The 16,490-nt window shown below is 39.8% G+C and overlaps 1 protein-coding gene across 1 annotated transcript in view; it reads right to left on the bottom strand.

The window, feature by feature from the left end:
- LOC107593629 (uncharacterized) overlaps positions 1–16,490 on the bottom strand; it is a 33,877-nt gene that overhangs the window by 9,035 nt on the left and 8,352 nt on the right. Inside the window, exon 3 of the mRNA XM_016283430.1 lies at positions 80–133. The gene's annotated coding sequence lies outside the window, so the exon portion shown is untranslated. The remainder of the gene's footprint in view (positions 1–79; positions 134–16,490) is intronic.

Raw genomic sequence — 16,490 nt, 5'->3', positions numbered from 1 at the left:
AAGACAAATGTCCATGTGATTACCAAAAAGCACACGTTTGTAAGTAAAAATATGCAGTAAGAGAAAATGAAATGCTCACCACACTTATCCACTACATATCAGTGGGAACATTATAGCTGATTTGACCAAAGACCTGCATAAAGAAAGAAAATCTTTCAAAATCACCATATACAAACCATAATTACTAATAAAAACCACTGTTTTCATGAACTAGTATAAATATGCATAAAAATCCCCATGTTCAAAAAAAAAAAAAAAAACATGCACACATTACTGCCAACTAGTAGTACTGCAGCACCATTATGCTAAAACAGCAGCAATGAAATAATGTGATCTGAAGGTAATGGAAGCACTAACTATTAGGGCTGGGTATCACCAGCAAAGTCACGATATGATACGTATCCCGATACACAGGCCACGATACAATACATGACTGCACTGAATTTCACCTCAGCAGAATTTAGTAAAACAGCTGTTTATTAAACACTATAGTGCCATTTCTAACTATTGGCAGAGCAGGCAGCTGACCTCTGCATTATGAAGGGCCTCCATAACTGTACCACAGTACTATATACGTAATGGCATATGTTTCATGTTTACATTGTGCACTCCCCACAAGGTACAATATTCTGATTGTTTGCATATTGTTTTTAAGACCACAAATAATGATGTACTTGTTCTAATAAATTTATATTGTAATGTACTCATTCTAATATATTTAAAAAATCATTTAGATTGATGGTAGGTTATCATTGCACAAATTAACAATCTACAATAAAAAATAAATAAATTAGAAGAGTTCTAAACTAACTCGCTGTCTTCACTGTATCTAACGCACACACGCTCAAGGCTGATTTATACTTGACGTGTCCACAAGTTCGCTTAGGTGTACACGGCAAATATGACGTCATCGCGGTGTTGGCAGAAGTTTGCTTTGAGTGCGCACAACGTCGTTTTGCGTGGCGGTGCGCACGACATTTTTTGTAACTTTCCGTGCAGCTCTGCTTCCGAAGATGCACGAGTTCAAAGCGACTCTAGCCGAACATGCACGTCTGTGCCAGCATTTGTGTGAAACAGAAGTAGTTTGATGTTGTTAATAAAAATAACAATTTGGTCCCTCGATATCTCTTTTTGCCACCGTGAAATCTTCTCAGTCTTAAAGTGTAAATACGGCCGGGAAGTAAGAAAACACATTCAAATGTATTCTCAATACTTCAATTTATTCATAGAAATACAGATCTTATATAGGCATGTCGAGGGGAGTTTCACCCTCTTAACCAATGAGGATAGGGTGACATACACATATAGGATGTTTTGGCCAAGAACATGTGTTTTGTATAAAATGGCCACATATACAGAAAAACATGTACATATTAGGAATAGACTTCCTGGCGAAGGAGAGTGAGAGGGAGAGGGAAAGAAAGGAGGGGTGAGGCATTCTCAAGACAGAGAGTGTTTTCTAACAGTTGCCTGCTTTTATTTAAAATAAACAATGAATACATAAACACTCGCTGCAGAGTTCCCTAATCCTAAATTTATCATTCTCATACATAGATAATAATATGGAATATAATCATTCTTTGATACATTTCAACCCATGTCCTCTATTTTAACTTCTCCATTCAAAAGACAATAATGACAGCATGTAATACTTTTCATCTGGCAATATTGATAAACTCGATCACACTTGCTCAATGGAATTTCACCCAACTTCTGTTCTCCTTCAATTCTTTCTACACAAAATAATGAGTCAGGGATTGAACTCACGATTGTCACTCTTACAAACACTTGGGGTATAAACCATATTGTACCATTTGGTCTGCACCTCCATTGTCCAGAAGTCTTCAAAGCAGGAACCAAGCCTGCAACACTAATAAAAGAAATGCATTCCCAATCTTGCGGTGGTGGGGCTTTAACAATTACCCGAGGACCGACCGCACTGTGGGGCATTTTTGTACAGACATAGCAAGACCCCTTTTTCCCTTCGGCCTTTGCCGTATAGTTAGCAAATCTCCACCACATATTCGTGGCATAGGCATGGGGTGTATCATCATGCCCAAGCCACGTTTCATTACCTGTACTTATAAAAGTGTGAGTACAAGTAAACAAACTTATCAGAATGACCAGGTATATCATTTGTCTCATAACCATGGCCACACAACTATCAGGAATGATGATTGTAAACTCTTGCTTCTCCTTCCGCCCCTTCCGCACCTCGACTCCTCTCTCAGCTCCTCGAACTCGATCCAGCTCCAGATACGATCACAGATCCCCTCCTGTCTCCGGAGCCGCCTTTAGCCTGCTTGCATGGATCCACTGTGGCTGGAAATCAGTCAGCACCCCTGTCCGCGTCACAGCGATGACAGTCGCAGGTCCAAGATACTTTGGCTCTCCGAGCTTTGGAGGTTTCAGGCACTTTATCAACACCTGTTGGCCTGGAGCAAAAGAATGAGTCGGCTTCTCTGCAGGAAGAGGGAGAGAGAGAGAAACATCACCATTTATGCTATTTAAAGTTTTGACCAGGGAATCCACGTAATCCGCGATGATCACCTCCGTGTCACCTGTGAAGAGATTATCAGCACGACCCTTAACCCACGGGGTGGGGAACGGTCTGCCCATTAGTATTTCAAATGGAGACATCTTTGTTGTCGATGAGGGGGACATTCTTATTTCTGCCAATACTGCAGGTAGTACGTCGACCCAATTTCGGCCTGTCTCCATGCATGCTTTCGTAATTCGATCTTTTATCGTTTGATTCAAACGTTCCGCTACCGAACACGACTGGGGATGATAGGGTATGTTCAGATGCCAGTTAATATCTAGCTCTTTAGCTAGCAACTGGGTAACCTTGGAGGTAAACGGTGTACCATTATCGCTTTCTATAACCGTTGGTATACCAAAACGAGGTATAATCTCCTTAGCAAGTACCTTCACTACAGTCTGTGCATTTTCTCTTCCACACGGGAAAGCCTCAGGCCATTTGGAGAAACGGTCCACTATCACAAGCAAATATTTGTGATTTCCACAAGGAGGCATGTGTGTAAAGTCTATTTGTAAATGCTGAAATGGCAGTTCCGGGTGTGTAAGAGAATCATGTTTACTAGCTTTATGTCGATTGGTCTTAGCACAGATCAAACAAGCATCTAATAACAACAAAGTATTTTTTCTTACATTTGCTAGACAATACGATTGATTCAAATTTTGAATCACTTTCTCTTTTGACACATGTGAGACACCATGATAGTGTTTGCATAGCATAACAATGATAGAGGCTGGCAGAGCAATCCTGCCCTGCTTATCTCTCAAAATACCTGCTTGATCCGGTTTTGCCTCATTCGCTGCCCAGTGGTTTAGATCACTTTGAGTGGGGTTTGCCTGTAATAGTTTAATATCCAAATCATTAGTCAACACAAAGGACATCATGGGCACCTCTGTGCCTGCTTTGTCAACATGTGGACTTGATAGGACATCTCTAGCTGCCCATTTAGCTACTTCGTCTGCAAGTCTATTTCCCCTTGCCTCTTCTGACTCTCCTGATGCATGCCCAGTTACTTTTATCACAGCCAATTTTGACGGTAACTGTGCTGCATGAATCAGTTCAGCCACAACACTGTGGTGGGATATGGGTTTTCCTTCTGAAGTCTTAAAATCCCTTTCTTCCCACAGTTTGGCAAAATCATGTACAATTCCATGTGCATATTTTGAATCGGTGTATATGTTGATACACTGATCTTTTGCCAATTGACAAGCTCTTGTTAACGCAATTAATTCTGCCACTTGTGCTGATTTATATGGCAGAGAATAGGCCTCAATGACACAGTCAGGTAATTCAACAATCGAATACCCACACCAGTATTCATTATCATTTGGTTTATAGCATGATCCATCTACATACCAATGTTTCCCCTCCTCCAGGACAGATGCGGACACATCTGGCCTGCAAGCCGTCGAATTATGAATCCTGGCTAGGCAGTCATGATCGCTGTCCTCAAATTCACCCTGCAATAACAACTTATGCAAACATAAGGTTGGACCATGAACTACGGAAGTTGGTTTCAATGTTAAATTAGCAGTAGCTAATAATATTGCTTCATAGCCAGAACATCGTTGAGCAGTCATATGCTGCGTAGAAATGTTGTGCATAATAGCTCCTACCTGATGAGAAGTGTGCACTATGAGTGGATGTGACAACACTATACGTTCTGCATCCTGCACCATGATCGCCGCTGCAGCCACTGCGCGCAGACAGGCTGGAAGCCCTCTAGCCACCGAGTCTAAGGTTTTAGACAAATACGCTACTGGGCGATAAATGCCCCCGTGCTCCTGGGTATATATATATATATATATATATATATATATATATATATATATATATATATATATTAAAAAAAAAAAAAAAAAAAAAAACATGCACACATTACTGCCAACTAGTAGTACTGCAGCACCATTATGCTAAAACAGCAGCAATGAAATAATGTGATCTGAAGGTAATGGAAGCACTAACTATTAGGGCTGGGTATCACCAGCAAAGTCACGATATGATACGTATCCCGATACACAGGCCACGATACAATACATGACTGCACTGAATTTCACCTCAGCAGAATTTAGTAAAACAGCTGTTTATTAAACACTATAGTGCCATTTCTAACTATTGGCAGAGCAGGCAGCTGACCTCTGCATTATGAAGGGCCTCCATAACTGTACCACAGTACTATATACGTAATGGCATATGTTTCATGTTTACATTGTGCACTCCCCACAAGGTACAATATTCTGATTGTTTGCATATTGTTTTTAAGACCACAAATAATGATGTACTTGTTCTAATAAATTTATATTGTAATGTACTCATTCTAATATATTTAAAAAATCATTTAGATTGATGGTAGGTTATCATTGCACAAATTAACAATCTACAATAAAAAATAAATAAATTAGAAGAGTTCTAAACTAACTCGCTGTCTTCACTGTATCTAACGCACACACGCTCAAGGCTGATTTATACTTGACGTGTCCACAAGTTCGCTTAGGTGTACACGGCAAATATGACGTCATCGCGGTGTTGGCAGAAGTTTGCTTTGAGTGCGCACAACGTCGTTTTGCGTGGCGGTGCGCACGACATTTTTTGTAACTTTCCGTGCAGCTCTGCTTCCGAAGATGCACGAGTTCAAAGCGACTCTAGCCGAACATGCACGTCTGTGCCAGCATTATCTAGAAAGTTACAAATCTCAAAGTCCACTCCAAAGGGAGATATTTCGTTTTTAAAAAAATCCCTTTTCAAGAACTACAACGAACGGCTTGTTTGGACTACATCGTTTGTTTTCCGGGCTTTGTGATATCACAAAGCGGCTTATTGGAATATCATTACAAATAATTCCCACCTACAGAAATTCGAATGGTTGGGGGGTGGGGAGGGGCGAGGTCGTGGTTAGAAGCTTGGTTGAGTGAGTGCATGAGACGAGATGACGAAGAAGAGCTGCAGCAGAGTTAGTGCATCAGAGAAAACGAAGAAGAAGAGCTGCTGTGCTGTAGCGTCAAATTTCTGGCATGTCTAGAACAGCGGTTCTCAATTCCAGTCCTTGCGTACCCCCGCTCTGCACATTTTGTATGTTTCTCTTATTGCTTCATACATTTGTTATATTTGACTGTAAGTGCCCTGCGAAGTGGACATTACCGGATATTCCTCCATGATTCCAGTTTGAAGGGAGCGTATATGTTCCATACAAAGGGCATTTAAAGTGTGCGAGACGTGAATTTAAATTGTATTTATTTACAGAGGTATATTATGTCCCACTTCACGCTTCTGTAGTAAGTTTCGGTTGTGTGTGAAGACACTGCAGGCAGCGCAAATCTGTAAATGAATATTCCGAAGTGAAGTAAACTTCAACGGATTTCCCCTGCTCAGGGAGTAGTGAGCAATGGACACTGTGTACGGGACCATGTCAATCGGAACACAGTTCATACACGGAGCTCACTTCTAATGAGATGATCTGAATCAGGTGCGTTAACAAACAACTGAGGACAGCTTCCACAACACGAGTGAGTAGTGCTGGATTCGCCAAAAAGCTTTTGTTGAAAGACAGAGCAAGGGTGGTGGCAGTACTGAAACACTGTCTAAGCTGTTTGCCAATCACAATGCACCGAGACAGCTAACCAATCACAACACATTTTGTTTTTCGGAAGGCAACCCAGTTATGTTCCTCTGCGGCCAGATTAAACCTTGTTGTAGCCTATATATGCTCTATTCATTCTTTTTTTAGAAACCTCACACTTTTCTACTCAATTTTAAACGTTGTAAAATTTTAAACAAATTAAGTGCGGTCCACTGCTGCACACGTGCCACATTATCGTATCGTGCCACATTACTCGTATCGTCAAATCTCTGAGACGATACATCGTCGTATCGATATTTTGAACACAGCACTACTAACTATGCAATCTAATTTTGGAGTTGGACAAAATGAGGTTTCCTCATTACAAAAAGAAATTATAAAAGTCCTACAAATAATATTTAATGTAGTCATTTTAAGTGACTTATTCTACATGGAGGGGTTGCTTCCTCATGTTGTTGAGATGACATGAGGACTAGTGGTAGCTGTTAATGCTACCACCATTATAAAAAATACCAAGAAAAACAAAAGTAAATGAAGAGTTTGGTTCCAAAACACGATAAACGCCATTTTAAAAAAAATTGTTTCCGTCAAAATCAGTTTTGTATCTGGTCGGGATTGAAAAGTCCATTTAAAATTTTACGCAAAATGCGATATTGATCATGAACGCGATATTGCGTAGCTTGTCAGTGTAAGCGTTTTTATTAATGCCATTTATGTTTTTTGTTAATACAGAGTATAGCACTACTAAATGAATGCGGCAACATGGCAAAGATGAATGCACTTTTGGAAGTTGAATGTAAGGGAAATGCCATTTTGGAATTTCTGTGGTCTAATGTGATATTGGGGTTCATGTTCTTGTTCATGAAGAAAAAAAAAAAAAAATTTTCATTGAAGTAATGTTGGCCACAATTATTTGCACCCCTAGAAATTCTTGATTAAAATATCTCTGAAGTATATTTATATTCATATTTCCATTTTTTTAGCACACCAGGGTGACTAGGAGCATGAAATTGTCCAGCAATGACTTCCTGTTCCAGGATCATAAATATGAAGAACACAAAGGCCAAATTCCCTTAATCATCCATCACAAGGAGTAAAACCAAAGAATATAGTTTGTTGAGCTTCACAAAATAGAAAGTGGATGTAAGAAAATAGCTAAAGCATTGAAAATACCCATTTCCACCATCAGGGCAATAATTAAAAAGTTCTAATTAACTAAAGATGTTACAAATCTGCTTGGAAGAGGACGTGTGTCTATATCGTCCAAATGCACAGTGAGGAGAAGAGTTTGAGTGGCCAAAGACTCCAAGGATCACAGCTGGAGAATTGCAGAGATTATAGTTGTAGTTTGGGTTTGAAGAAAAATCCTCCTCGCTTATCCAAAAACAAACTCCAGAATCTTTAATGTTGTGGGCATATTTTTCTGCCGGAGGTCCTGGACATCTTGTTCAGATACATGGCATCATGGATTCTATCAAATACCAAAATATAAAAAAAAATCTACACCTGAATGCCTCTGCTAGGCTATGGTTGGATCTTCCATCAGGACAATGATCCAAAACGAACATCAAAATCAACACAAAAATGTGTCACCGAGCTTCTGCCATGGCTGTCCCAGTTCCCTGACCTGAACCCTATAGAAAATGAGTGTGGTGAACTGAAGAGAAGCAGCATCAACATGGAGTTGGGAATCTGAAGGGTCTGGAGAGATTCTGTATGAAGGAATGGTCTCTGATCTCTTGTCAGGTGTTCTCCAAACTCATCAGGCATTATAGGAGAAGACTCAGAGCTGTTATCTTGGGAAAAGGATGTTGCAAAAATTGGGTGCCAATAATTGTGGTCAATGTTTCATAAGATTATGAATCAAATTATGAAGATTAATTATTATAAATTTAATTATGCAGATTAATTTTCACAGCCACCTTTGTTCATATTTACCAATCATGCCAATTTTAGTGGAGGGCACTGTATAAAATGTGAAGAGAGAGCTTCAGGTTTAACAGGTCAACTGGTAGCAACAAAATGGCCATGAAGTGCCACCAGTGGTCTACTGAAATCTTCGGTTCACAACTAAGGTTTTTGTAAATTGTCAAAGAGAAGACTGACTGGTTCTCTTTTTGTGAACAACCCTCTACTGACACAATGAAGCTTGAGTCGCCATTGGCTAGTACATTTTTTATTTTACTTGCCAGACTTTTGACATGAAATGCATGAATGATGCAACTGAAAAAAAAAAAAAAGTTAATAAATAAATTAAAACATACTTTGTCTGTCTGAATTATTCTTTATGGTTGCATATGGATTTAATCTATTATTTCTTAGCAAATGGCTTTCTCTTGCCACTTGACTTCAGCAACCTCTCCACAGCTGATGATGGATCATACTGCTGAAGCTCTGGGCCTTCTGTTGAAATGAGGATCAGGTCTGAAAGGCGTGAGGATGCGAGTCTGCTGCGGACATCTGATTTTATTCTCTTTTGGGCACTGAAGGCTCTTTCACAGCTGGCAGAGCTGATTGGCAGAACAAGAAGAATCTGAACAAGATGAAGAATGTTTTGCATCTCATCTCTGTAGGATTGCTTCAGCAGCAGCGTCCAAGCCCAAGTAGAACTTGCCATGAAGTTCATTAGACACTCGCCTTTTCAAGCGTCTCCATTCCCCAGGAATTTCTTCAACTTGACATCCAGACTGAACAAGCTTCTCTCTGAACCATTCAGTGAGTACCTTCAGCTCCTTGTTGCCGAACAATAGTTCAAGTTGTTTTCTGTCATCAGGCCACTTGTCATGGTTGAATATTGCAAATGCTGACATCATAGCTTGTGCATTTTGATCTTTGTTAACTCCAAGCAGGTTATCCAATTTAGCATGAAGGTGTTTCTCACAGGCTGAACACGCATGCTCCATCTGTTTTCTCAGATTGTCCATCAGGCTTTCTCTTTCCCATCTCAAGTCAATGCCATTTAAAGTTGTGATATGAGCACCAGGAGTTTGCTTTTCCAGACACTGTGTGATGAAAGTTTCCAGCATACCATATGGGAGAGGGTTGGTTTTCATGTAGTCAAGACTGGTCAAACATCTCTCAACTGCAGCAACAACACTTGGTAGGATAAGGTCTGCCTTCTGTAGAGTCTGACTTAATATTTTTATCTCGTGCAGCACATCAGCCAGGAAATGACAAAATGCAACAAACTGCAGATCCCTCATGGTATTGAAAACCTTTTTCCCTCTACCAGCAATGTCAGCATTGTGACTGGTTTGGGCCAAATTCTCCATATGAATGGCAACAGCTTCATACTGCCGAGCTTGGCTAACAAGATTGTCTTTTACTCTCAGGAAGACCTTCGGTGCCCTGTCTAAATGAGGCACCCAACGTGTTCCTTTTACTGGCTTTGGTTTGTAGAACCTAGATTCAAGTTCTTCACAAACTGTCTGAAGTTCTCTGTTGCTCTTTGATTTTCCAAATCAAGTGCAAGGTGTCATTTACACGACTCCCTAAACTCACATCTTTTAAAACCCCAAGAAGTGCCCGCTCCAGTCTGTGAGCCATACAGTGAATGTCTATCAGATTGGATTATCCACTCTCAGTTTTGCAACACCACCAGCTGTTTGGCCTATGTTCACATTTGCACCATCAGCACAAAATTCAACAAGCTTTTGCTTCCAGTCATCTAATCCAAATTTTGACATTGAGGATTGAATGCAGTCAGTCACACCAGAGCATGTGACAGCTCTGTGACAGAGACAAGATGATTTACTGGCAACCCATCATGTAAATACCTGACACAGATCGCTTCATTTTCGTTCACAGAAGAATGTTGCACCATCGATCATGACTGATATGTACTTGGACTTTTTCACTTCATTTTATTTCTATATCCTGTAAATCTGCTGCAATATTTGAAATGAGTTCAGCGCACCGGACATCATTATCATACGTTGGGGAAATGTCCAGGCCATTTTTTTTTCTGCAGCATAATTAGTTGCTTCATCTGAGTGAAACTCAATTCCTCATTTGTGATATAATATGCTGTATTAACTTTTACAGAAGGCTCATGTTTCTCTGTGCTGTCATTTTTTTAATTTTGAGTTTGAAACCCTTTTGCGATCGCAGATTCCTCAGGGTCTTTGCTTGAAGCCATCACACTATCACGACAAGATGCATGTCGTTTGATGTTTGAGCGCGCTGTGAGATTTTCACGTTTGAAACTGCACGATCCTGATACAAAGTCCGTTTTACCGGCTAAGCTAGGTTTTCTACTGCACTACTTGCATATCATCTCATGTCTGCACATAACTGGACTCTTTAATTTTCTTTGCAATTGAAAACAAAATTATCAAGCATTTTCTGTTCAGACTGGAATTTTCGCTTTTTTGCATCCATTTGCATTCACAGTACAGTAAAGAAAGAACACCATTTCAATCTAATGCGTTAATTCTCTTTATGCAGCATCTCTTTCTCTCACGTTGAGTGTGCGTGTGACAGAAAGCGACAGAGGGCGCTGTCAGCTAAGTGACGGTGTTTAATGCGGACTGAGCAGGCATTGAAATTATATCTGCGGTTAATTTATTCTTTGCATCAAACTAAAATTGGAAAATTTACTAGCCACTGGCTAAAGACATTTTTAGTCGCCTAGTGGGAAATTTACTCGCATTGTAGAGGGTTGGTGAACCAAACTGGTATGATCAGGGGTTTATCATTCAGCTAGAAAATGATTTAAAACATATGTCCAGGTTACATCAGATTTACCTTCAACCATCTACAATGCGAGTAAATCACTCGCATAATCAACTAAATATTAATTCTGGGTGACTAAATGTCTAAAATTAGCCATTGGCCAGTAAGCTAGATTGCGTATTTGTCACCTATTTCACCCAAGGTGAGTTTGCATCCCTGGCTATTTTTCAATTAATATCAATGGATGCACAGCGTACCTGTCTTTGACGTACCGTAAACTCAAGTGTGACAGAGCACGACTCGCCGTCGCTTTGCTGAGAGCACGGTTTCTCACACACACATGCAAAGAGAGCGAGAGAGTCTTACATACCATGCAGAATTGCAACATGTAAACGATTTTCTGTTTTTTATTTTCCTGTCAAATTACAGAGTTCATTTGGAATTCTTCAGCTTTTAAGAACAACTATAAGATACTGCTGGATTCTCCGGTAGTGGGCGGAACTAATGCACAAATGGCAATCTCATTGGCTGGGGCTCACCTATTATTGTCCCCGTTTTAATTTCAGCAAATCAGTTAGAGCGAACAGAATAGAGCGACATCTTACATCAGCCCGGAGCTGCTTCCGTGTACAACAGTGAGCGCAAGCTAGATTACATTGATTATTATGTTTTAAATATGATTATTTTTCTTACAAAAACGCATCGACTCGCAACAGGAAGACTTTGTTCATGCCCCGGAGCCATGTGAGGCACTTTTTTTTTTATTTTGGATGGATGCGAAATGTAATAGCCTTGTTATTTATCTTATTTACACGATGGCATGTCATTTCGGTCTCTACATTATGGTTGCGCTCTCTGCATCACGCACAGCGGATTTTTGCCCAATGCACGCACGGACTGTTGAACTGTTGAATAGCTGGAGATGAGTATGGGCTTGTTTTAACAACATTAACTAATACAAAGACTCTGTTCTTTACTTTGTTTTAGGTCATCTTAGATAAGAAAGTCCAACCACTACCAGCAGGGCTGTCGCAAGGTGGGTGTGAGGCCTTGTGCGAAGTTGGACCACTGAGGCAGACCAGCCTAAAAGTTTAACTTTTAAAACTTTGTCATCCTAAAATCAAACAGCTTTACTCATTCTTATACACAGAGTCTTATACGTCTATCAGCTATGACTATTTTAGTCTTTCAAAAGGACAAAATGGGTGGAAAAACAGTAATAAAAATTTGACAAATGACACACGCAGGCCAGGAGCGAGGCCCTGTGTTTTAAAACAGTAATGGCCCAGTGCAGCTTCTCACTCTCTAGCAGTGAAGAAATCACATCCCACTCAATAGCATAAGTTTATGCAAATGGATCTCATGAAGAGCTCTCCATCCTATCCAGCTGTCTAGCAAAATTAGTCTTGTGAAGAGATCCACGTTTCTAGTTGCACCAATATATATAATATCTGTGAGGGTAAAAGACGCCAATGTGAAGCCCCACTATGACACGAAACAGTCATTAAGGAAACGTATCCTGAAAATGCAGAGCTGAGAATGAGAAAAATAAATCAGCTCAAAGCCCAATAAGAGAGGTTCACAAGTGCATGTGTGAAGTTCTTTCTTCTGCATTCTGAATGGCCTCATCATGTATTTCTTTTCATCTGATGATGAAACAAAGAACTAATACAGTGAAGACCTACTGGGTTTAACAACTCTTGAAGCACACAAACACACACGCTCACAGGAGAGGACATCCATGAGGCCATCAAGGGGAAACTGGCAAAAAGAGGAATAGATTTGAAATCAGTGGTCTTCACCATAGATGAAGATCCATCCATAATAGAAAGAGGACTGGCTGTGCATTGGAAAGAGAACCAAACTGACCTATTATCTTACCACTGCACCTTCCACCAGTCCGTCCTCTGTGCTAATCTGGGAGAAGTGTATGCTGATGTCATGGCTAGGGTTGTGACGGTGAGGACATTTTCCCACCGGTTAATCGACGTGTGACAACACCGGTAATACCGGTATCACCTCTTTTCACCCTCTTTTCCTCGCTTTCCTTCGCTTTTAAATAGCTTGTAAAAGCTGCATGCGCATTTTACTTTCACTTTCAAATAGCGGCAATTCGGCGTAAAGCAATTGCTCGTTTGAATTTCCCCTCTTTTCCTCGCTTTCCTTCGCTTTTAAATAGCTTGTAAAAGCTGCATGCGCATTTTACTTTCACTTTCAAATAGCGGCAATTCGGCGTAAAGCAATTGCTCGTTTGAATTTCCCCTCTTTTCCTCGCTTTCCTTCGCTTTTAAATAGCTTGTAAAAGCTGCATGCGCATTTTACTTTCACTTTCAAATAGCGGCAATTCGGCGTAAAGCAATTGCTCGTTTGAATTTCCCCTCTTTTCCTCGCTTTCAAATTGCTTAAAAGCGCCGTGCGCATTTTACCTTCACTTTCGAATTAGCGGCAGTTCGCCTCAATTGCTTGAATGCAACAACAAAATACAACGTCAAACTCACTTTAGCCTATATATAAAACATAACGTTTATTAACAAAACAAATAAAAATACACCATGCTATAGGGCAGGCTATGCCTAATATAAAATAACAAATAACTTCGTTTAAATAGGTATACAAAACTGGAAATAGGCTAAGTAAACATGTATAATATAAACAAATAAGAAATGTAGAACGCTTATTAGCAAAATTAGTAAGAAAGCTTGGAGGCACGGCATACACCTTGATGTAAAAAAAAAAAAATTATAGTTTAAATAAAGAAAATCAGCAAACAATGTGGAACACCAATTAAATAAGAAACGAATGTTAAAAAAAAAAAAAAAAACTTCCAAAATCACCTTAGATAAACGGCAAAAGTCAACAGGCTTTTCAAAATCCTAAATATTGCCAAACAGGCACTTTTGCATCTCGTTTCGAAACTAAATCATCTGCCATCGTCTTGTCCGTCAGCTCGACTCACTCTCCTCACTGGATAATTGAAATCTGATCTGTGATGCGACTGTCATTCGGCACGGTATATTGAGCAGCTGCGTTCAGTTTTTAATTGTAGTGTCTGGTCTTTTACTGAACTAAATGATTTTTATTACTATAAAAAAAATCTAAACTACGGTGGGGGTCGGTGGGCAAGTGACATAACCGGTGTCGCGGCTTAACACCGATATCACCGTCAGCACAGTCTATTGCGGCAAGCCTAGGTCATGACAACAAAAATGTAAACTGATAAAGAGCATCATCATCCCTACAGCAATGTCTACTAAGAGGCTCTCACAGAGGTCAATGCCAGCTACGAAGAACTTACTGCACAACAGTGTGAGATGGTTCAAGGTTTGGCTCAAGGTTAATGGAGTGCTTTTGGGCCATTTGAAATGAGATCAAAGCTTCCCTATCAGAGGAAAAAATGTGAGGTAATTTCAAACAGCTCATTAGTATGTGATTTGCAGCATTTTTCAGCAGTCCGAGATTTCAGGAGGAAATTTCAAGACTAATCGCCAAGGTGATCTTCAACTTCTCCACTTCCCAGGCTTGGATCTATATGGGTTGTAGAGGGTGCTAGGCACCTTCAAATGAAAGCAAGAGCACCCTCAGTTGAAGTTGTAATACTAGCATATTGGCAAAACAGTTTGGCAAACGATTTGGTGCATATTTGTATTGGTGCTCTGGAGAGCGTCAAAGGTTTCTATTTACAATGTGATTTTGCAGCGTTAAGCAATGTAGATAATCACAGACATATGTGCTCACAGAATAAAGTGTAGACAATGTAAATAAGAGATTCATTGTGTAGAGAGCTTGATTGAGTATAACAAGATTTTGTGAGATCAAGATGAACCATGATTAGTGACAGTTTTTACGGATTATAAATGCTGGATTCACTCTCAAAATTGCAATGACTGATGTAGTGATAACCACAGCAATGGACATATCACGACAAAACAGATGTGCATAGAGCTAGAGCACCCTCACTAATTAAAAAAATATCCTTGTTGATTTGATTCTGGAGCCAGGCTTTCTTCAACCTTTTGGAGCAAACCCAGGGACAGAAAGATATTACTTGCCATACTAATTTCATACAGAAGCCGATTGTTAACTTCACGACTTACTTTTATGATTTTGTTCAGACGACAACTGCTGCTGATCATAAAGAACTCATTCTTGGTCACAAATATTACCAAGTTTTCACGAAGAAAAACATTTGTTCAGATGGGTAAATGCTGTATGATTACAATGGAGTTGATTAAACTGCAAGAAAATGTGGCTTTAGAAGGGCAGGTTGGTAATTGCCATCCAGCTACCTTCTTGGGAAAGTAAGCAGTTGTGTGTAGCAGGTTATATTATATTTTTGTAAAAAGAGAAACCTTTTTAAATACTTTAAAATAGTAATTTCTCACATTTCTTTGATGCAGAACGACAAATTGTAATAGCTTACTTCACCAGTACAGCCTGTACAGTGCCCATTTTCACAGTCACAAAGTTGTTTATAGTTCATTAAAACATACCTGATTGGTCTCATTTAATATATATATTCCTGAAACATCTGATATGACCCATGTATCCCAAATCATATGGCCAATGGCATGTTTGGTACTGTGCTGTGCTAGAGCTCAGATAAATGACATTATCTATACTGACCTCTCCCCACTTTGTGAAGAAATTTGTGTGACTACACCATCTTAAATTGTATTTGAACACCCTTACAGTGTACCTTCCTTTAAAACAAATAAAAATTCTATAGTAGATTTTCTTCATCAACCACAAATACATTTATACAAAAGTTATAGCATACTGCTCTTAGTAGCTCTGGTGTTAAATGCATAAAATTTAAGATCTGGGAAGATTTCACCCCTGTTCTACTGCCATGATGCCACAGCCCAATCAAGAACCATTCTGTGCATTTCCATGGAAGAAATTGTTGCTTTTGCCAGGAAAATCAGCTTGGCACCTTCAAGGGGCTCAGGATTCAGAAGCCAGTCAGGGTCAGGATAGTGCCCTCACTGAGAAAGGTTTTCAAAAACGTCAACTCACAACAAAACTAGACAGTATCAAACTAATAACAATAAACAGGGAAGTAGGAAATATTCTATTAGGCTTAAACACTATAAGATACCCAACAACCAGGGTGAGAGATAAGGTAGTCCATCAAATGTTGCATTAATCCTGGTTGTAGAACAATATGCATCTCTGTATTTTTCAGAATGCAACACGATCCACTCTGCCAAATACTAAATAAATAGCATTTACACCCTGAAACCAGAAATGATGCTTGCAAAACCTCCTCTGACACAGCACATCCTGGGAGTCACAGATTTAATTTATATTAGACAAGGGTAGGGGGTGTCTAATCCTGCTCCTGAAGGGCCAACTTCCTGCAGAGTTTCAACCTACCCTGAAATTTCTACTCATTATCATTTCTACCATTATTCCTAGAGTGTTGTTTCCGAACAGAGCTTGCAAGTGATTTGCAGAACATTGCATCATGCACGGCATTGTTATCATACATCACCTACCTCTAGTCCCAATGCCTTCCACATCCTCTCCCGTCACTCTTCTTGTTTGTAAACAAAGGCTAATCTTTGAATATCGGCAGTGACCAGAGTTTAACAGTAATTCTGGTTGTCATCCAGACCTACCTTATTCTTTTACCATTCCCATCCTTATTATTCAGTAAAGCCCAACACTCAAGTCACTCGACCTGCAGTAGTTAGCCTG

Source organism: Sinocyclocheilus grahami, unplaced genomic scaffold (genome assembly GCF_001515645.1).
Source record: "Sinocyclocheilus grahami isolate Dianchi unplaced genomic scaffold, SAMN03320097.WGS_v1.1 scaffold175.1, whole genome shotgun sequence".
Lineage (NCBI taxonomy): Eukaryota > Metazoa > Chordata > Actinopteri > Cypriniformes > Cyprinidae > Sinocyclocheilus > Sinocyclocheilus grahami.
This window is presented reverse-complemented; position numbering and strand designations above follow the sequence as displayed.